This window comes from Hyaena hyaena, unplaced genomic scaffold (assembly GCF_003009895.1).
Source record: "Hyaena hyaena isolate Hyena2069 unplaced genomic scaffold, ASM300989v1 scaffold_53, whole genome shotgun sequence".
Lineage (NCBI taxonomy): Eukaryota > Metazoa > Chordata > Mammalia > Carnivora > Hyaenidae > Hyaena > Hyaena hyaena.
In genome coordinates, this window is record NW_024080686.1 from 2,817,368 (window position 1) to 2,841,731 (window position 24,364).

At 36.3% G+C, this 24,364-nt stretch overlaps 1 protein-coding gene and 1 non-coding gene across 2 annotated transcripts in view; both read right to left on the minus strand.

Moving 5' to 3' along the window:
• Positions 1 to 24,364, minus strand: part of ROCK2 (Rho associated coiled-coil containing protein kinase 2) — a 133,766-nt gene that overhangs the window by 101,611 nt on the left and 7,791 nt on the right. The gene's annotated exons all lie outside the window — the stretch shown is intronic.
• Positions 6,875 to 6,981, minus strand: LOC120231170. The gene has a single exon (XR_005528279.1). It is a non-coding gene; the product is annotated as a U6 spliceosomal RNA (small nuclear RNA).

Here is a 24,364-nt window from a genome sequence, read left to right on the forward strand (position 1 = left end):
AAAATTTTTTTAAGGATTATATTCAAGTTATAGAACACACCCTTGTAATCAGTGCTACAAAACAAAGAGCACTATTTCACAGAACATGATGTCCAAAAACAGGGGCATGGTTAAACAAATTATGATGGAAACCACTTAATTCAGTATTGTGGTACATTTGTTTAACAGATTAAGAAAAAAATTAACAATATCATAGGAAAATCCTTATGCCACCATATTAAAGACAAAATTAAAATTAGCAAAATTAGGAAAATAGTAAAAACAAAAACAATCTAAAATGGTAGGAGTAATTATCTTCGGGTTGTTATAAGTTTTTATTGTTTTTACATGTTCTAATTTTCTATAGTAACCATATATTACTCCTATAGTCAGGATATAATAAACATCTAAAATGATATACAAAATTTTTTCTGGCAAGCCATTTAAAAGGAGCAAATCCTACGTGTCTGTTAACTAAGCAACACTCTGAAAATTTCCTGAAAATAAAGTGAGAAACGGTTCATTGAAATATAGACTGGTAAGAAAGACTTGAGAGATATGAAAGACCTTACTTTTCTAAAGGACCTCTGCTAGAAATTAAGACTACTAATTACATTATTAAATGACATAACTGAAATCATAAAATTCACACTATGCGCCTTCTTCAGGCCACCATATGATTAGCTGAGTAACTCCGAAGACGTTCTCTGTGCCGTCCTGCATGGGAGCCCCAGCCACATGTGACTTCCCAACACTGGAAATAAGGCGACTACAACTGAGGAACTGAATTAGTTTAATTAGTTTAACTGACTTAGCCACTTACAGCTAATGGCTACCACACTGGCCAGAGGCATTTTTAGATACATTCTAAAACAGCTCTCTTAAAAGGGATTAAGAGGTACAAACTTCCAGTTATAAAATAAGTCACAGGGATACAAAGTACACCATAGGAAATATAGACAATAACTGTAATAACTTTGATGACAGACTCACCATGCTGGGCACTGCACAGTGTACAGAATGGATTGCTAAACCACTCTGCTCTACATGTGAAACTAATATAACATTGTGTCAACTATACTTTAAAAGAGAGAGAGAAAGAGAGAAGAACTACTCAATAAGACCATTCTCAACTGGTAGTGCTCAAACCTGAGGAACTAAAAAGTAGGTTAAGTACTGTGAAAGTAAAAGAAGAAGAAAAATACTACATGTATCCAATTAACAGAGGTTGGCGGAAGAGAAGATGTTTAGTAGATCTCAACAGATGAAGAACACTCAGAATCTATACATTTGTATATCTAGTATTACCAATTTTAAATTATTTTCTTTGGTAAACATAAATCTACACTTTGTCAATTACTAAAGAGAAAAAGCATGCCGGATTTGTAAAATTATAAATGTAGCATTAAGAAATTCTATAGCACAGTGAACATGTGATCAGCTGGGAATGGCAAATCCTTCCATAGCATTTAATTTCCTGTACTCCAAAAAAAAAAAAAAAAAAAAAAGGAAAGGTCCAACAAACTAAAAGGTCACACAAACAAGGACTTATTCTCAATAGTTCTGGCATCTGTCTCTTCCATTAGTGAATTTCTTTTTCAGGTATGCAATCAGTCTTCATTGCCCTTAAGAAATAACAGGTTAAACAGGTTCTGGAACTCCCAGGCTTTAAAAATATTCTGTCAGAACAGATTACAAAAATTTAATTTCTTTAAGAAGTAAATGTTTTATGTGGTCATATATTTCAAGTAATTCTTGACACTCTTAGCTCCTAACATGTGATGTGTTTATCCTATGAATTCTACTATGTAATAATAAAATACTGCAATAAGAATGAAAACCAAAATTGCATCAAAATTTCTCTGGGGTGCCTGGGTGACTCAGTTCTTTGGGCATCTGACTTCGGCTCAGGTCATGATCTCAAGGTTCGTGGTTTAAGCCCTGCATCGGGCTCTGTGCTAACAGCTTGCTCAGAGTCTGGAGCCTGCTTCAGATTCTGTCTCCTTCTCCCTCTGCCCCTCCCCTGCTCACGCTCTGCCTCTGTCTCTCAAAAATAAACAAATGTTTAAAAAAAATTTTAAAGCTACTCAATGAATTAAGAAACTGAGATAAACTAGAAGATTCAAGCTGTTTTCCTTGGATCATAGGTACAGTAATTTAAAGCTAACCATACTTAAAACTAAACTTTAACTGATGAAGAAGACTTGAACAAAGGCTAGGTTGAGGCCTTCAGAATAACCATCATCTATGACAGAAACCTTTAAGATTGAATTACTACTAGGCTAGGGTTTATGGTGGTTTTCAACTTTGCAGTAAAGTTTATTTTAACTTCTCATTCTGCACTAATAAGCAAAAGAAGTAAGTGACTCGAAACAATTAGTCACTTGTACAGGGTGCCTCCTAGATTAATTTGCCAACCAGAGGAGTCTCAGAAATAAAGATATAAAAGAGAGGCATTAGAAAAGGCAGGACTTAGTGAAAAAAGTGTGTGATTTGGAGTCCGATTTGAAATGGAAGATGAACTCCATCACTACCAAGTTACATAACTTCCTTCTCTAAACCTCAATAAGAGTAAACAGAGACAATAATACAACACTGCAGGGCTGCTGGGGAAAAGACATGCAGGAAATAAAATGTCTGTAAAACACAAGCACATTCATAAAAGGAATTCTGATACGGGTAACTATCAATGTTTTAAAGCCACTGAAGTAACAAGTTGCCCTTTGCTGCACATTTCTAAAAACGTTACTTCTTTGACAATATTAAAGAAATTATGGTAATTCTTAAGTATCGGTTTGAATTGGGGTCAGCTGCAAGTGACAGAAAATGCCCCTTAGTGCCTTTATGTCTGCTTTAAAACAGTTAAGGGTCCTTTCGAAGGACAGTGATGTAATCTTTAGAACTGGCCCAGAAGCTGAAGCTGTCATATCCCCTCCTCTCTTTCACTTCCCATTACAAACAATGAAGCCCATTTGTACCACTCAAAAAAAGAAAACAAAAAAAAAGTTCAGGGTGGACACAGCAGCTCCCAGGATCATCAGAGCTGTTGCCATCAACGCGAATTCACTGCTTCCACCTCACGATGAAAGACAACAAGCACCAACACCAGCCATTAAAGAGAAATGACAAGAAAAGGATACAAGCTCCCCATAAGGACTTTTCCTCGACGCCACTCACAAGCCCCTTTTGTTCACATCCTATAAGCCAAAACCACTCACAGGGTCAACCACACACAGCAACAGACACTGCCTTAAAAAAAAAGATTGTGGTGATGGTTACACAATATCGTGAACGTAATCCTTAGTGTCACTGAATTGTACACTTGAAGTGGTTGGAACGGTAAACTACATGTTATGTATATTTACCACAATAAATAAAAGAGATTTAGAAAACACTGAATGTTAAGTAGAGACATGTGATACATAAAAAAGGACTCAAAGAATCCAGAGATATAAAAATATTATGGGTGAGATGAAAAAATACATTGGATGGTATTAACAGAAGACTAGAAATTGCAGAAGAAAAGACAACAGAACTTGAAGACATGACAACAGAAATTAGCCATAATGAAACCCACAGGAGTAGTAAAAAGACCAAAATAAGTGGGTATCAGTAAGCTGTGGGCCAACGCGAAGTAACTGATTACACACAAAACTGGAAGTCACCAGAGAGGGGAAAAGAAGAGGAAAAAACAAACAAAAAAAACCAAAAAAAACACATGTGAACCAATCAGGGCTAGAAATACTCTATAAGTGACAAAAACTAAAACTATACAGATCAAGAGGCTCAAACAAAGCCAAAAACAAGAAACATGAAGAAAACAAGGTACATCATGATCAAACTGATTAATACCAGTCAGAATAAAAAACTCTGAAAAAAAACAAACATTATAAACAAAAGAATAATGCAAGTCAGAAGACAGTGGAGCAATGGAGTCAAAGTACCAAAAGTAAAACAGGAACCATCAACCTAGAATACTATATACAGCAAAAATATATTTCAAAAATTAAGGTGTCATCAAATAAAAACGAAATTACAATTACTTGAAATGTGTGGGTGGTAGCAAAGGCAGTCTTTGCCTAGAGAAATTTATACTAAAAATGCAAGTTTTCATCTGAAAATCTAAATTCAACAATTTAGGCTTCCTGAGGAAAAACCTGAGAAAGAACAATTTAAGCCTACATGCAGAAGAAAAATAAATAGAAATGAGAAGAACCTTATACTTATTCGGATGCCTACTACAAAAAAAAAAAAAAAAACCCAAAAAACCAAAAACCAAAACAAAACCAAAACCCTTAAAATGCAAGTGTTGACAAGGATGTGGAGAGATGGGAATCCTTGTGCACTACTGATGGGAACGTGCAATGGTGCAGCCACTATGGAAAACAGTCCAGTAGTTACTCAAAAAATTAAAAATAGAATTATCATATGATCTAGCAATTCCACTTCTGGATATATTCTGAAAAGACCTGAAATTCTGTCTTACAGAATACAGTACACCTGTGTTCATAGCAACATCATTCACAACAGCCAAAAGGTGGGAGGTACCCACGTCCATCCACGAATAAATGGATAAACAAAATTGGTATACATACAATGAAGTATTATCCAGGCTTGAAAAAGAAGGAAATTCTAGCATATGCTACACATGGATGAATGAACCTTGAGGGTGTTATCCTAAGGGAAATAAGCCTTTTGACAAATACATTAAGACAAATACTACACACTTCTACTTATGTAAGATACTAGAGTAGTCAAATCCATATAGAGACCAAGAGTAGAAGGCTGGTTGCCAGGGGCAGCGGGAGGAAGGAATGAAGAGTTGTTTTTTAATGGGTATGAAGTTTTGTTTTAAGATTTTATTTTTAAATACTCTCTACACTCAACTTGGGGCTCAAACCCCAAGATCAAGAGTTGCATGCTCCGCTGAAAGATCAGCAAACAGAATCTACACTAACAAATACTAATGGCCTTTAAAGATACTGTAATTCCTTAATCATCACCAACCTCTCCCTAACTCTGCTATCCAAACATAAATAACAGACAGACCACTTCTTTCATCTCCTTTACTTTAAACGACATGGTTACTAATTTCCAGCCAGACCTAGAAGAGAAAAAAGGAGGATGTCACAATTTAAATACACCACTGAGAGCAAACCAGTCTGAGAGGAAGAGTAACAGCAGCTCTCCTTATAGTAATCCTTTTCAATAATATGGGAGATATGGTGCCCATCACCAGTGGGGGGGGGGGGGGGGGGGGGGGGGGGGGGGGGGGGGGGGGGGGGGGGGGGAAGCATGCCAAGAAGGGAAAACTAGACACATGCAAGTCTAGGATTCAGATTGCAGGTCCATTAGCGTAATCTGCAGAATTCCACACACATCCATCTTCAAAATATTCCACACAAGCCCTTGAAAGGCTTACAAATAAGAAGTGATCATTGGATAATGTACTGTTCTTGAATTATCCATCACAGCGTAGACCCTCCAGTGAGGGTAGACCATACAGAACTAATTATTCTCAGGGCTCCTGGGTGGCTCAGTCAGTTAAGCGTCTGACTTCGGCTCAGGTCATGATCTCATGGTTTGAGGGTTCTACCCCCACATCAGGCTCTGTACTGACAGCTCAGAGCCTAGAGCCTGCTTCGGATCTGTGTTTCCTCTCTCTCTGCCCCTCTACCACTCACAAGCTCGCGCTCTCTCTCTCTCTCTCTCTCTCTCTCTCACACACACACACACAAATAAACATTAAAAAAAACCCTAATTATTCTCTCCACTTGGAGACATTAAAAAAACTAATTAATTAAAAACCGTAAAAAACCCACAACTTACTTTTGGAGAGGTTCAACCTGAACCTAAGAAGATATGGGGGAGAATAAATTGAACAATCACTGATTTAAAAAAATACTCTACAATCTGAAATCCTCTTAATGTTAGAACATTTTATATTAATTACTTTTCTAAAATAACCATCCAGGGGCGCCTGGGGGGCTCAGTCGGTTAAGCGTCCGACTTCGGCTCAGCTCATGATCTCACGGTTCATGGGTTCGAGCCCCAGGTCGGGCTCTGTGCTAACAGCTCAAAGCCTGGAGCCTGCTTTAGATTCTGTTTCCCTCTCTCTCTGACCCTCCCCTGCTCACGCTGTCTCTCTCTCTCTCTCAGAAATAAATAAAACATTAAAAAATTTTTTTAATTAAAAAAATAAAATAACCATCCAGCTTGTCCAAAAATAATAGCTACCAATTTCTTATACAGAGTTTCAAGTTTGTACCGTGGAAAATAGGCATAATAATGAGGAAAGAATACTACCTTAGCACTCTAACGGCACAGATCTTTCCATAGCTCTGCCATTTATTAGCTGAAGTCCTTTGAGGAAATTATTTAGCCTCTCCAAACCTCAGTGTGCTCATTCAGGAAAATAGGAAGAATAATATCTGCCCTATATATTTCACAGATTGTTACATCAAATGAGACAACACACAGAAATGTTAAGACATTAAATCTTTTCACTACAGAATAAATAAAACCTTACTCGAAGAACTGGTGAGATCATACTGATCAATATATGCTACTCTGACTTTCTGACTTCAATATGACTTTAACACAGAAAGGTAACATATTTTTCATTGGATTTGCAAAAAATGGGCAAGTAACTGTTTTACTTAGAAAGCCATAATATTTTTTAAATGTTTGAAACTAAGCATTTCTAAAGAAAGAATATTTTTAAAGAAAATGTCATTCTGATGTGACTAGAGAATGAAACAGAAATCTAACAAATTAATAAGTACTTCAGGACAGTGCCAGGAACACAGTAAGAACTACAGGCCCTTTTTGTTTTTTACTTCCAGTACAGCTCACATACAGCGTTCTATTAGTGTCAGGTGTACACTACAGCAATAACAGTACGGAGTGCTTCACGAATCTGCATGTCACCCTTGCGCGGGGGCCACGTTAACCATCTCTGTACTGTTCCCACGTTAGCGTCCGTGCCACCGGAGCCAGCAAGAGAGCCACACGTCCTCCTAACAGTACCGTCAGGAGTGCCATTCGCATAACCCAACTGATAGAACATAAAAGACCCTGTATTCCATATGCTAAGTTTCAAGTACCTACCATTAAGAATTTAAAATATCTTCTATATTTTAAAGAAAATTTTAGTACAGCACTTATATTACCATTTTCCATTAGCCATATTTTATATGCACTTCTCGTAACAGAAATCTCACAAGAAGCATGAGTTCACACTGGCAATCCCCACTAGGAACACTCTATAAGGGAATCCTCTTTCTGATTTCTATAAACCAACCATCCATTATAATTAAATATATAACTAGGTCAGTTTCTTTTAAAATATCACTGTAAATACATATTTGTCTTCTCCATCCAAAATCTGAACTCAAACCAAACTAAGTACAATGAGGCAGAAATATTTCCACATACTGCATATTAGTAATATTTGGGGAGTTAGCATTTTCATTCTAAGCAGAAAGATCTATGTGTAAAAAAAAAAAAAAACTTAGAAATGGGAAGAAAGCAGCTTTAAATCAAGTTATTTAATATGAGTAAAATTTGGGAGGAAGAAGAGAGGTTGCAAGAGATAGGGTTGGAAAAGTCAACTCAGGTTATTAACAAATCTTGAAGAAATTATTAGCATTTTGAACTTTTCCCTGAATAAATGGGAAATTAGTTATTTAAGTACTCTGAATTTTGGAATAATATGATTTGATCTGCATCTTATAAGTAGTTTGGTGGGAAGAGTAGAGAATGGATAGAAAGCTGGGAAAGAATAACAGGGAAGAGAATATCCTAACAACTGAAGAAAACTATGACGAGCACTTGAAGTGGGAAAGTAGCAGTCAGATGGGAGAGAAGTGAATCCTATGTTGGAGACAACACTCACAGGATCTAGTGACTGACTGAATGCGAAGTCAAGGATGAATTACCCAAATAGCCAGATTTCTGGCTTCATCCAAGCTAGACCACAGGAAACGAAGGAGATCTGAGAGCAAAGGGGCAAAAATAATATCATAGAGATGTTGACCTCTAAGTATATCTGGGATAGCCAAGAGGAGATGCCTAGTAGGTAGCTAGCTGATGTATGAGCCGAAAGCACAGAGGAAGCTTTCAGATGGAAAAATAGAAATTATCAACATATAAATGATAAAGTCCCCAAAACAGACACAAGCTTAAGGAGAAGGCAAAGAATGAGTAAAAAGAAAATAATAAGCTGCCATTTAGCAGAGAAGAGAGAGCAAAGCCTGAAAGAAACAGCTAGAGGTGCTCCAAGCACTATCATAAAAGCCAAGAGAAGAGGGCAATTTGAGAAGTATCAAGTACTTCTGAATATCTGATAAAATGATAGTTTTAGCAGCAAGGAAATCAGTACGATCTTGCAGTGAGCAGTGTTAGTGACGGGAGAGGATGGGAGGGAGATTATAGTGGACCAAGGAGTGAACAGAAAGTGAGACAGAAGAGTCTGTTTTGCTGATGACGGGAAGGGGCAAAAGGTAGGCAGAATTCAGATTTCTTTCCAGGGATCGTTTGTTTTTTTGTTTTAGGTGAAACATTTGAACACAGTTAGCCAAATGAAAAAGAATCCAAATTAAAAGAAAGATGAAAGACAAACAGAATTAAGCAATGAAAGGAGAAAATGAGATCCAAAGCACAGCTGGAGAATCAGCCTGAGACAGAATGATGGACACTCATCCACTGTAAGAGAAGGAAAAGGAAGCACAAATGGTACAGAGCAGATAAACTCGTGAGTCAAGTAACAGGAAATTTAAGGGATCTCCTTTGATGGCTTCTATTTTCTCATGAAGTGAGAAGACCATCTGCGGAGCACACTTTGTTCAAAGAAAGAAGAGGGCGCTTAAAACAGCCCCTAAGGAGAATGGGACAGAAGTGCTCTGCCACCTGGCAGCTCGTACAAGAAACAGAGACCATGGATTCACAGAACCACTAGTCTGGGCAGGAATTTTTTTTCAATCTGGGTAACGTTTTTCTCCATCAGAGCTCAACGAACACCTTTCACACAGGCCAGAGAAACAAACGAATCCAAAGTCTAGGTGCAGATGCATATGACAGAAATTCAACAGGGCAAGGAAACCGAATTCTGGCAAGAGGTCTGAAGTGACGGACAACAGATCCTTACCTGCGTTATAAAGGAACCGTTCTGTGGAGAGGGGTGGCAAGGAACCGCAGATCTCAAATGCATCAATGAATCGGTTTAATAAAAGGATAGGAGCTCAGGAGCAGAATGTTTAAATTAATGATCTCAAAGATAAAACTGATTTCAAGTAATGGTAAGGTCCAGAGTAGCTTCATGAGAGTAAGTAAATGAGTTAAGGGAAGATCACCACTAGAGATGAGAAGACCGGGAAGCCAGGGTCCTGGGTACCCTATTCACATAAACACTGATTCACCTAGAATGGTGGCACAATCCTGCCCAGAAAGGAAGACTGAGTCAGAAGTCTGTGTCTTCAATGGGCGAGCCGAGACGTACACCCCAACTACACGAGACTCAATAATGGGAATTTTAACAAGAAGGTATCACAGGCGCCGCAGTACCAGGTAAGAAGGACACCACCTCCCGTCCTCTCCACACTGGGATCTGTAAAGAATAAAAGGTACAAGTTCCACTAGAGAGGACTTGCCCTTAAGAAAAAGATAGGTGTTATTACTTAAACAAAGATAAAAGTAACATTCAGCAAAGAATTTGAAGAAGTGATTACGTTTAACTTCAGAACAGGATGAGAAATATACTGAACGAGGGTGAGAAATATTGAAAGTATCTGAAAAAAGGAAGGGAAGAACAGGTGAGGGAACAAGAGTGAGAAGCCAAGTGTATGAGGACTTTTATCCTGGGCAGGAAAAGGCTCTAATAAAATGGGATTTGGTGGGATCATTTCCCGGGAAAGCGGCTAGGACAGGTTTCAGGAATTCTCTAAAAGAAAAGGCATGAGGCCTCTCAGGAGTCAACCAGTGCTTACAATTAGAAACGTCTATGTCGATTGGGTCATAAGACTCACAGCTCTTTGGAAGGAGCCAAATGAAGTCTGGATAAATTGTATTGGTTTAAGACTACGAGCTAAGACTATCAGGCAAAAGCCCCACTGGTTAGGCTTAATCTATAGGAACTGAGAAAAGCTCGCCATCTATCTTAGTAGAAATCAGTATTTCTCCTTGACCATAAGTAACCCCGTTTGGAGCTGTACTAGGTTTCACAACACCTAGTGGGGTAAGATAAAGAAATAAAAATATCTCATTAACCAGAGAAGACATTAGACTTAGACTTCAGACTTAATTCCTCATTTGTAAAACAAAGGGGTATCCTAGAACCATTACATTAAGAGCCAATCCTCCCTGCTCCTGCAAAAAAGAAGGCAGCAAACCTTTAGACTCCCAGTTGGGAATCAGACTAGCCATTTAATAAAAATTCCTAAACAAATACTAAATGCTATACATAGGCTCTGTGCTAGACACTGGGCAGAGACATAAAGATGAATACTACATAACTATGAGGTAATGAATGTCAACTTATAGTGGTAATGTGCATTGCACTTTGCAATATATTTAAGAACCGCCATTACATTGTATACCTTAAACTTATGCAGTGCTGTATGTCAATTATTATCTCAATTAAACTAAGAGGGGAAAAAAAGAAATTACCTTTAAAATATTTATACCCCGTTACCTAAAAACTAGGTTATAGTTCCCAAATCTCCAATAAACTGAGATATAAAATATAGAAAAATTATGAATGCTACATGGTCACAACCTTACAAGAGCTCATGGTCTGGTACATGACAGGTAAATAATCATAATACATGATGATTCTAATAACTTACAACAGAGAGTAAGAGATGAGAAAGAAAGTCATTGCCTGGAGTTAGAGAAAGGGAGAAGTAAGAATTAGAGAAGACCTCACAGAGAAAATATATTTGAGATGGGTCTTTAAAAAGAATTAAAACTATGATTAATAAGTGCTCAATCTCATTAGTAATCAAATACTGAAAAGCATATAAAAAAAAAAAGGAGCTACTGGGTTTTTTTCACCTATGAGACTGCCAAATAATGCAAAAGGTTGATGATATTTACCTAGCAAAGACATGGGAATATGTGTATTACTATTGGGAGAGTTCAATTTACCTCTAAAAAAGGTAACTAAGATTATTTTGAAATTTTAAATGTGCACATGCTCTAACAATTCCATTTCTGGATATGCACAAAAAATACTTAGTGATGTTCACTGCAGCAATGTTTACAATAGAAGAAAACAATCTAAATGTCTATCAATACTGAAATAGTAAAATAATTATGGCAAATCCAGGGGCACCTGGGTGGCTCAGTCAGTTAAGCGTCCAACTCTTGATTTCAGCCCACGTCATGATCTCATGATTCCATGAAAGTGCTCTCTCTAAATAAATAAACTTAAAAAATTTTAATAAAGCTTTAAGAATTAAGGCAAATTCATACAATGGAATACTCCTTAAAAGAACTGGGTGAATTATAGGTTCTGATTGGATGGCCTCCAAATAAATGAAAAAAGCAATACAACACAATAGATATGATATAGTTGCATTTCAGTTAGCAAAAGAACCCTGTAAGTATTCATGTTTTTTATATGAAGGGAAAAAAAGGAAAATGATACACCATTCTACTGTTTTAGGCACAAGTAATGTGACACACTGATGTGTTCTAAAGTAGTTGTTTCAGGGGCACCTGGGTGGCTCAGTCAGTTAAGCAATCGACTTCAGCTCAGGTCATGACCCTACGATTTGTGGGTTCGAGCCCTGCATCAAGGTCTGTGCCGACAGCTCGGAGCCTGGATCCTGCTAGGGATTCTGTGTCTCCCTCTATCTCTGTTCCTCCCCTGCTTGCTCTCTCTCTCTCTCTCTCTCTCTCTCTCTAAAATAAATAAAGATTAAAAAAATTAATCTGCTTGCTAAGCTCACTCTTGTCACTTAAAGTAGGCCAAACATTGCTAAATTCAAGCCACAGATAAAAACAACTGGTAAAACCCAAATGTTCTTTTAAACCCTATTTAAAACACTTTTGCAAGTGAATAACTTAAAGGTTTAAAATTTTTGTCATGACTCTTCCTAGTATTTATATATCAGGATTTCTGAAATTTAACATCACATAAGAACACCAGACTCTGTTTTCATAGTTCAATATCATACCTATTCTAAAAGAATAAACCTTAGCTGAGAAAAACGGACAGCTGGAATACAGTAAGCCAAAAAAATGAATGTACACAAGTATTCACCCAATGAAACTAATTATCCTCAGTGAATTAAAAAATAAATATGCTAATTTTTATTCAGTGATTTGATACTTTAGAAAAACTAACATGTGCCAAATAATGAGCTCCCATCTTTGGGAAAAACAAGGCTAACATCAGGAGACTGATTCTGTCTGCACATACCTTTCTGAAGACAGTTATATATAACTTAGGCTATTTTACAGATAGTTCAACTGTCTGTAAAAAAAAAAATAAATAAATCTTAAGTTCTGCACAGTTTACAGAACGCTAATATATAGAATTAGTTTCCCACTGAATTTAATCTTCATATCTCCCTGAGGAAGACAGATATAGTCTTATAAATTATCAATCAAGAAGATAATAAAACATCTAATTAATTAATACCAGTCTTAGCTCTTCTGACCCCAAGCCCAGTGTTCTTACCAATATACTACTCTGCTTTTTTTAAAAATACATTTGAAAATTATCAAGGCATTTCCTTTCATTTTTTTCCCACCTTTACTATCTTCAACAAAAAATTCTTAAGGAAAACAATTAATTTGTTTTTTCATATGTTAATACAGGTTAAACCAGATCCATTTTATAAAGTTATTTTAATGGAATTTTGTTTACAAAAACTTATCTGAAATAAGTACGCTACTTTCAGATTCTTACACTTTCATTTCACAGATCTGCTATAACTTGAACCAGACTGGACAATTCTGTTTATAAGAGGAAAAAAAGTAGGAGAGTAAAATATTATGCCAGCAACTTACATTCTCCATATTATCTTAAAAGATGAACTTACCTATGATAAAGTTATAAAATCCTCTCATACCAACTTTCCTCCAAAAACTGAGTAATTAACTTGTTAAAAATGTATTCAGTGTCTTACTTATGGCTTCCCTCTGTAGGAAATATCATAAGCCAATTTTTACTAGAGTTTCCTATTATTAGTTCTAAATTTAGTTTTATTTGTATCATCTTGTGTTCTATTCTGGAAATGTCTTCAATATGGAAACCTGTTTTCAGTAATGCCCTCAAATTTTTTAATTTTACAGCTCCCCTTTTTTTACAAAAAAATATGCTTTTATGGAAAAAATTTGCATAAACTGGCTTTCAGAACTACCAGCAAAATCATTTGGGTAAGTTTTCTCATTCTTCTATAATGTAAACATCTTGCTTTTATGACTAAATTCTTCTTTAGCCAGAAGATAACAACATTAACAAAACACTCCTATTCTAATTTTAAATGTTGCAGGAGCGCCTGGGTGGCTCAGTGGGTTAAGCGTCTGACTTTGGCTCAGGTCATGATCTCACGGTTCGTGGGTTCGTCCCTGCATAGAGCTCTGTGCTGACAGCTAGCTCGGAGCCTGGAGCCTGTTTCAGATTCTATATCTCCCTCTCTCTCTGACCTTCCCCTGCTCATGCTGTGTCTCTCTCTCTCTCTTTGATCCACCCCTGCTCATGCTGTGTGTGTCTTTCTCTCTCTCTCAGAGATAAAACATTTAAAAGAATATATTTAATTTTAAATGTTGCAATCATGAAACATATATTCCACAGTTATAACTGAATTAATGCCTCAGAACTGCTTCAGCATGAACATGATATCACAAATCACTAAGTCTCAAATTAAATTGCATTCTGCTAAATTTTTAGAAATGCTGGAACATCCTGTGCAATACGGAGGTATTATAGGAGTCTAATGACCAGATTGCAAAATGTTTCTAAACTGAAAAAATACTTCCAATGAAATGTTAATAAATCATATGAAGCAAACTTTTTTTTTTTTTAAAGGTTTTAAAGTAATCTCTACACCCAACATGGGGCTGGAACCTACAAGTCTGAGATCAAAAGCCCTGCACCCTACTGAGTCAGCTGCCTGGCACCTGGCATGTAACAAACTTTTAAAGATAGCGACAGAGGTGTATTAGTGAAAGAAGGACCACCCAGCTTCAGATTTGTTTCACATTTTAGTTATCTATTCACTACTAATTTGGAAAGGATAGATAAATTTTAAAGTACAAACTGCCATAAATCTTTAGAGCTTTAAAGATACTATGTGTCATTCTACAGTCTCATAAATACTAATTAATATTGCTTTGACCGCAAAAGTGTACAATTTTATTAACTACAAGATAGAATCTATAAAAAGTAAGCTGCTAAAGATTTCAAATACTAAAAATAAGACAAAAATCACAACTGCCATTCCTCTAATAGCTATAACTATTATAACAAAAATCAATAAATGCAAACTTTTTAAAATTTCTAAAATACCTACATACTCCTTAACCACCAAAATTAAAAGACACACAAGAGGAAGTCTGATATAGAATGCTGAAGAGAATGAAAAATGTGGACAACTTATCCACTATGTATGAACTGTCTGGTTTTCTCTGATTTTCAATGATGTAAAGAGACAAAATTGCAAAGAATCTGCATGTAAAAATATCTATACAGTCAGTAACATGTTAATACGACTGTTACATAATATAACCAATAACCTGAAGGCTGCTCTAAAAATGAAATTTCAAAAGTTTAATATAAAGATTTTGAATATTTTACAGCATTTTATTTTTTGCTTGCTTTTAAAGGGACCATAAAATAGTTTTTGTATGCTTTTATTAATTTTTAAACACAGGCACATTCACAGATAAACATACACCATGCTGTCTGTTTTAGGTGCTATGCTCTGAAGGACCATACATTTCTAGTGAAATTTTTCTTTCTGAATGAAATCACTGTCACTGATTAAACAGCCTGTCATTAATTTCCCTGTCACCATTAAACGTGAAGCATCAAAATTATGTATTTTCCAGGCCAATAAGTCTCTGTAGACTACATTTCTCATGAAAGTGTATGATGCAATAACATTCCTACATTGTAATTTTATACAGTGTGTATTTTACCACAATAAAAACTGTTTTCCATTTCTACTTGGTCTATCTTGTCTGATTCTCCCTTCAGAAAAGCTCAGCAAAGCAAATTAATTTCCTTCTAAAATAAGAAAAAGAAAAATCTTGGTCTGATTCCTATGGAGCCCTAAAGGAAGACAGAAAATGTGATGACCCTTGATATTTCAGAAACTGGCATCTCTCCATTCACCAGCCTTTTCCACATACACAATTCTGTGTGCCAAAGAGATCTTTTTTTTTTTTTTTAATGTTTTATTTATTTCTAGGAGAGAGAGAGAGAGACAGCGTGAGCAGGGGAGGGTCAGAAAGAGAGGGAGACACAGACTCCGAAACAGGTTCCAGGCTCTGAGCTGGCAGTAAGCACAGAGCCCGACGCCGGGCTCGAACCCACAAACTGCGAGATCATGACCTAAGCAAAAGTCGGACGTTTAACCGACTAAGCCACCCAGGCGTCCCTGGAGATCTTGATTATTTGTTTGGTTTTGGTTTTGTCAAGTCAGTAAAAGAAGCAACACCTACAAGTTTTTCAAGTTTTGATCTGCAGATTACCCTGCATGAACCACCTAAGATGCTTTTTAAATGTAAATTACTGCCCCACCACAGACCACTCTAAATCAGAGGATCTGACACCATTTCTACCAAGTACCCTGGGTGTGATTCTGGCTTCCATCAGATAATTCTGGCTTTCTGGCTTTATCCAAAAAATAAAGGAAGAAAAAGAAATAAGTATTCTCCTTTTCTCAGACACATTTTGGACTTAAGTGCCCTCTCTGCCAATCTTTAAATTACAATATTGCACCTCTCATCTCAGTGGTTCCCTTGCTTTCCTGCACTTGACAATCACCTGTGGAACTTTTAAAACTCCTAGTATCTCCAGGTCATATTACATACCTATTGCATTAGAATGTCTGGGGGTTGTAAGCCAGGTATCAGTAATTTCTATTTTTTTAAGTTTATTTATTCATGGGGTGGGGAAGGACAAGGAGGAACAGAGGGAGAGGGAGAGAGAATCCCAAGCAAGCTCTGCACTGTCAGCACAAAGCTCGATGTGGGGCTTAAATTCAGAAACCACAAGACCATGATCTGAGCCGAAATTAGGAGTCACTCAACAGACTAAGCCACCCAGGCACCCCAGGCATCAATATTTCTTTTTTTTTTTTTTTAATTTTTTTAGCGTTTTTTATTTATTTCTAGGAGAGAGAGAGAGACACAGCGTGAGCAGGGGAGGGTCAGAGAGAGGGAGTCACAGACTGAAACAGGCTCCAGGCTCTGAGCTGGCAGTCAGCAGAGAGCCCGACGCGGGGCTCGAACCCACGAACCGCGAGATCATGACCTAAGCGAAAGTCGGACGCTTAACCGACTAAGCTACCCAGGCGCCCCCAGGCATCAATATTTCTAAAGATCTCTAATTGAGTGCTATGTATTACAAGATTTTGAAACCACTGCCTTAGCTATTGGATTTAGCAGATATAAATTAAAATATTACCTATAATAACCAAGACATAAACTATATTGGTAGTAAGTTCTTAAATTTCCAGATATATCTATGTATTTCTTTCTTATTTTAATCCAGTAGGAAAATTTTTGTAAATGCATTATTAAATTAAAGCTTCCTTAAAACTGCCTCTTTTGAAAAAATGTAAGTCACACTGTTTCACACTGATGCAACTAACATCATGCTATACATCTAAAGTTTGGAGAAAAGTTCATCATTATTCGTCTCCATATTAATTTCAGTAATTTTGAGAAATATCACCATTGAGAAGCCAATACAAAAAGTCAAAGTTCATGTTTTTGATACTTAAAAGCAACTCCAAATATTCTGTTAACTCCAGACAACTTTTGCTAAATTTAAAATAGCTACAACATGGTTATCAATATTAACTTTAAATTTTGCATGAACTCTTTCCCTAATTTCTGACTTGATATCTAATTTCTCTGAAAGAAAATAACAAGTTTGATATGTTTCCTCTAATCTTTACTAATTTCAATATATGCTGATTGTATGACCAATTATGGCCCTTAAAAAAAAAACTAATGATTCATACAAAAAATATTTTTAATATGACTCTCTCAACACAGGCAAACTGGTCAATCACAACACATCATTTTTAACCATTCAACTTCAACTTGAACATTATTCACTATGTAATACAATAAAATATAGACATATGTATGCATATAAAAGTCTTAATTACTACAAACTATAACCCTGTAAGTTATCCTAAAAAGGTAAAAATTTTTTTAAATCATACTGATGTTCACACATTTAATACTTGAAATATTTTTGCAAGGGTTTCAGTATACAAAAACACATTTCCCTACATCTTGCAGGCCTCAAAGTTCGTGGCAGTGCACTTTCATTTCAGAAAAATGATTATCACTACAATTAAAATTTTTAAAATTCATGCTTAATAACTTAAAGCATCTTAAATACTAAAAGAATTATTTCCTAAATTTTCCTTTCTGCTCAAAAAAGTCCCATTTAGAGTGATCTTTAATAAAAACTCAAAAACTACAATCTAAACTAAAGTGAAACAGAACACTTCTATTTCAATAAGCATGCTTTTAGAATGATCCCTAAAGGAGTCCTACTAAAACACAAGGCAAACCGTAAGGTCATAACCTGACACAGAATATCACAAATACGGCAGCTACTTTCACATCTGAAAAGAGCACTGTCTTCATTCAATTCCAAAACTCTGCTCATAATTTAATCCCACAAGTCCATATCCAATGCCACCTAGGAATAAGAAAGAAGTAACATTTGTATCTGTATGTGAAATTCGGACAGGTACCAAAAGCGTAAGCTAAAGAGAAGTGGAACACAGTGTTTAAAACACCAGTTAGTTACCCACTCTCATAGGAACCAACTTACAAAATTAATACTAAGAATTGTGTTTTTTTTTTAATGTTTATTTGTTTTTGAGAGAGAGACAGAGCATGAGCAGGGAAGGGGCAGAGAGAGAGAGGGAGGCACAGAACTCGAAATGGGCTCCAGGCTCTGAGTTGTCAGCACAGAGTCCGACACGGGGCTCAATCCCACAAACTGTGAAATCATGACCTCAGCTGACATCACTCAACTGAGTGAGCCACCCAAGAGCTCAAAGAATTGTTGGTTTTTTTAATTTTTATGTAAAACAGAAGAATTTATAAAGATGAATGTTGGGTCAATATGAAAGAATCCGTTTATAAGCTTACTCAAGATGCTCAAAATAATCCAAAACAATCAAAAAGAAAGTATCAGCACAAAACAGAATGAAGAAACAATGAAAGGCCATACATTTAAGTCAGAAGTATTTCAACTTGATCTGTAGCTTTGAAATAACTCAACTAGTATAGACTTCACTGCCATTATCAGGGCCTATTCAGCTCAGCAAGACTCATTCATTACTTGGAAGCAAAAGGTACCACAGGCTTAAACCAAAAAAAAAAAAAAAAAAAAAATGCTTAGTATTAATTGGGCCTTCCATGTGGAGACACTAGCCAGTAGGATAATCTCATCTATAAAGGGCTCTAATCTATATGTATTTGTATTCTATTTTTAAACACTTAAATTGGCCTGTGGGATACAAAATGAAACTCCTTTTACTAGACCATACTCATGTTACCTTAGTAAAAATTTAAAAAACAAAATTAACAAGCTCATGAAGCAGTGATCAGCATCATTTATCATTAGTAAATAAAATGTACTATCATGGTTACTGGTTATCATCACAAAGATAGGCAATACCAAGTGTTCTCTGAACATTTGTAGAAACTAGAACCCTCATACCCTGCTGGTCAGGAACGGAAAACCATACAGCCACTTTGGAAAGTTTGTCAGTTTCTTTTTTTTTTTTTTAACGTTTTATTTATTTTTGAGACAGAAAGAGGAGCATGAGAAGGGGAAGGGCAGAGAGACAGGGAGATAAATCTGAAGCAGGCTCCAGGCTCTGAGCTGACAGCACAGAGCCCGATGTGGGGCTCGAACCCACGGACGTGGGATCATGACCTGAGCCAAAGTTGGAGGCTTAACCGACTGAGCCACCCAGGCGCCCTAAGTCTGTCAGTTTTTTAACAGTTTAAGTATAAGAGGAGCGTCTGGGTAGCTCAGTCAGTTAAGCATCCAACTTGATTTTGGCTCATGGCATGATCTCGAGTTCAAGCCTCACATCAGGCTCTGCATTAACGGTATGGAGTCTGCTTGGGATTCTCTCTCTCCCCGTCCTGCTTGTTCAAGCTCCCCCCACCCTGAAAATAAATAAATAAACTCAAAAAAAAAAAAAAAAAAGATCAAGCGTAAAAGAAGAAAAAAAAGAAAAACTTAAGTATAAATATACCGTTTGACCCAGCAATCCAAATCCTTAAAATCTAGCCAAGAGACATAAAAACACATGTCTACACATATGGTGAATTCATAAACAAAATATGGCATATCTATACAATGGAATATTAGTCAGCAATTAAAAAGAACAAATTACTGGGGTGCCTGGGTGGCTCCCTCTCTCTGCCCCTTCCCCTCCCTCAAAATAAACAAACTTTTAAGAAAAAAATAAAATACTAATATATGCTACAACACAGATAAACCTCAAAAATGTTATGGTAAGTCAAAGAAGCCAAAATAAATAACTGCATATTGTATGACTCCACTTGTATGAAATTTCCAAAAAAAGAAAAATTTAGACACAGAAAACACAACAGTGGCTAACTTCCCTGGGAGAAAGGACTGACTGTAAACATGGTCAAGGAAATTTTGGGAGGTTAATGAAAATGGATTGTGATAATGTTTGCAAAACTCTATAAACTGACTGAAAATCAGTACACCGTATACTTACAAATGGGTGGATTTTACGCTATGTAAAGTATACCTCAGTAAAAAAAACTAATAAATCTAGTAAACAATGATACCTGTATTCAACACCTGCTAACCACTCTCAACTGTCAGACTTTTATTTCACAGCTTATTCTAAGAGCAAATAAGAGATTGAAATACGTCTTCTCAACTGCACTATATCTGCAGCCTGGACTTATCATTCAACCAACAATTATCAAGGACTTACTACAAGTAAGATACTGTACATTGCTCTCCTTTGCTGACGGCCACCACTCGACACAGAAGAAAAACCATACTGGACATTTTTTTTTTCTATAGCTGTTTTAAATACAGTGCAAAAGGAACAACAAAAATCAAGCATCTGGGTTTACTAAAGAACAGATTATTACAAACAATAAACATTTTTAAATGAAATAAAAATGCTAGTAATCAGAATGCTTGATAATATCTGAAAATTTTTCAAAACATTCATTCATAAGTGACTAGTAATAACACTCTGATCCCTGATCAAAATTTCTTATGCCCTTCGGTTTTCTTTTAATTCTATCAATACTGTCTTACTATTTATAATGGCCAATATACTAGTTTAAAGAATTTCACCCTGTGAACACACTCACCAACATTTCATCTGCCCTTATTCATTCATGAAGCACTGTTTCAACGTAGGTATCACCGATTTATACAAGAAGGAACTGGATATATTTTACCAGAAGAAAAGTTAGGGGGTAGGGGAAACAGAAGAAACATCATAAATGATAAAGGCTATGCAGCCCACATGAAGTGTCTTTAACTTCACCTAAAATACTGAATAAAATTAGCTTAAATCCTTTCCAAACCAAATTGTTTTCCCACAATCCAAAAAATGTCCAAATCATTATTCTCTTTTCCTGCTTGACCTCCAATTAATTTTACCATTTAAATTTATCCTCTTTGCATATACGGCTGTTTACTTCTTTCCCATAAAGAGTAAGAAATAAGTGACAGGAACATGTAACAAAATGTTTATTTAGGGAATACTTTAATATCTCTTTAAACAGGGATATATTTCTACAAATTATCACTCCTGTAACTTAAAAGAAAATTGTTAGTTCATTCGACAAATATTTACAGGACACAACAATAGGAAGACTAAAAAGACACATGTGCTAAAAGAGTTTATATTCTGTTCATTAAGTAAACTCAAAAACCAGGAAATATATAAGAAAACACTTGGGGGGGGGGGCGACTGGGTTGCTCAATCGGTTAAGCCTCGGACTTCAGCTCAAGATCTCATAGTTTGTGAATTTGGGCCCCACATCAGGCTCCCTGCTGTCAGCACGGAGCCTAATCTGGATCCTCTGTTACCTCACCCCCTCACCCTCCCACCCCGGCTTGCACTATCTCTCAAAAGTAAACATTAAAAATTAAAGAAAGGAGAAGACAACACTTAGCATACTAAGCATTCCGTATCATAACCATGCAGGGAATTACGATAATGCCAACCCTGTTCTATTGTTTCCATCTAAGGCACTGCAGGAGGAGGCTCCGCTGTGCATCTGCAGGCACAGAAAACCAACCCTAATAACTAAGTGCTAAAATTCGTTCCAAATCTATAATCTCTTGAAAATAAAGAAAATTTCTATCAGTTGCTTTATATCTAAAAAAAAGTCTAAACTCTTAGAGAATAAAGGAAATCAGATATTGAATAATAGGTGATAATTAACTATAACAAAAAAATGTATAAAGCACTTTAGATATCTGAACAAACAACTCCTACCTTACCAAAATAAAGCAACAAACCATAAAATCATTCTTGAAATTAGGGAAACATTCCCCTAAAATATTATCAAAGATGACCCAAAAATGAATCTCAATACTTCCTTTGTGTATGTGTGTGTGTGTCTCTCTCCCTCACACACACAGAGAAAGAGAGAGAGAGAGAGAGAGAGAGAGAAAACACAATAAATGCTAACTATTATGATCCAAATGCTTTCCAAAAAGATGAACAAGGGTCATCTGGGACTCCCAGTTGCAGAATTTACAAATGTATCTCCATAATTCAATCATATTTTTAAAGAAAAAAGTACAGATGAAAGAGAAGAATACTGCAATTAAGGATAAAGAAGAGACAGTTTTAGTAGAGTCCTAAATGCTACCATGATCTCACATTAATTTAAATATTAAGCTCCATATAATAGGCTAACTTGCCAATGGAAAATGTTTTTTTTATGGGTTTTTTCTCGAAAGTGGTAAGCTGCCCTAAGTCATCCCCATTCTCTTCACCAGTAACCCTTATCACTAACAGCTTACAGATATATTTTTTGAATGTCAGCACAGAACAGGATTTTTAAGTATAGTTCTGCAGTAGTAAGTATTCCCATGAAAACACTCAAGGCACCCAAATGAAAACCAAATCTATAATCATTACCGTCTCTCTTCTCCCAAGCACCAACTCCCCAAATAGAAAGGTATAAGACAAGAATGCAAAGATATATAGCGGCACCTGAGTGGCTCAGTGGGTTAAGCATTCCTCTTGATTGCGACTCAGGTCATGATCTCAAGGCTGTGCTAGTGAGCCCCACATCCAGCTCTGCACGGAATGTGGAGCCTGCTAGGGACTCTCTCTCCTTCTGTCTGGGCCCTCCCCTGCTCATGCTCTCTCTGTCTCTTTCAAAACAAATAAACGTTTAAAAGTAAAATAAAAGGAATACAGAGATATAAACAAAGGCTTCTAATTATTATTTTGGGAGCTCTAATACTTAAGATAAACCTCCTGATAAAATCTTTGTACCCTTACTTCACAGTTTCCAACAGAATTCCAAATGGAATAAAAATAAAATCACTAGAGTACTAAGAGACGATTCAGGTATATCATATCATAATCTTGATGGAGGATGTCCAAGCATAACATCTAAGTCAGAAATCACTCTTGAGTGAGAAGACTGATAAATGTGATTATACAAAGCTTCAATAAGTGTAAAAACAACAGTAACAAAGCTCATATACGATGTAATTCTACTTTTTTATATTTTAGTTTTTTACACAGATTATACCGAAATGTTAGCTTAACTCTATGTGGGGAGACGATATGTGTTATTTGAGAGCTTGTCTGGAGGTGCTAGCAGGGGAGCGCAGCTGCTCCTATACCCCTGACCAAAGAATGGTCCTCCTCTATCGGGAAGGTCGTCCTCTCTGACCACCGAGCACACAACTTAGGGAGGGACGCACCCGCCTCGCCAGCCAGATCAGCCAATTCAACCCTGGAGATCAACGGGGTGACAGATGTCACGGCCAGATTGCCCTCACATTCTGTTATTTGAATTTACACCTTTATTTCCTAAATTTTCTACAATAAGAATATACTATTTTTATATTTAAAAACGCTTATATCTTTCTTCCCTTCAAAAAAATAAAATCTAGATTTTTCAACTATGGCTGTCTACCCATTTCCTTCAGGTAAAAAGATTAAAACTAAAAAATAAATAAACTGTGCATGGGTTAAATAATAGGACCCATAAATATAGAGCATGAGTTAAATAAGAGAACAATATCTAACACTTTAATGTGGTTACTAAGTAATAGACAAAAAAGTTCACCTATCAGTAAATTCATTTTTGACAAAGGCACCAAAGCCATCCAACAAGAAAATATTTTTTTAAAAATTGGTGAATTTGGTGGTGACTATAGTTAACAATACTGTATTGTACAATTGGAAGTTGCTACTAAAAAAAAATCTTAAATATTCTCACGCTGATATAAATAGCAACAACCACATGATAAATACATGAGGTGAAGGATGTGTTAAGCAACCTTACCGTGGTAAACATTTGGCAATAGCTACATGTATGAATTGCACACCTTAAACTTATATAATGTTGTATGTCAGATATATATCAATAAAGCTGAAAAAAAATGGTACAGGATAATCTAGATAACTGGGTATGGGAAATATGGGGGGGGGGGAATGAACCTTGACCCCTAACTCACAACATATACTAAAATTGGCTTCACATGTATCCTAGACCTAAACATAAAAGTTAAACTATACAACTTCCAGAAGAAAGCAAAAAAGAATATCCTTGTAACAGGGGGATAGCAAGCCTCTTGCGTAGAAAAAGCAATAGTCATAAAAAGGTCTTGGTTAAAACGGAAAAAAAAAATGCTACAGACTAGAGGAAAAATTGGCAAAACATATTTAACAAAGAACTGTATATAGGATACATAAAAACTTGTGTAACTCAATAATAAAAATAAAGGGGGAACCCCCAATTTTTTAAAATGTTTATTTATTTTGAGATTGTGAGGGAGAAGGGCAGAAAGAGAGAGGAAGAAAGAATCACAAGCAGGCTCCAGCTATCAGTGCAGAGCCCAACATCAAGCTCGATCCCACAAACCGTTAGATGGTGACTCCAAAATCAAAAGTCAACACTTAAC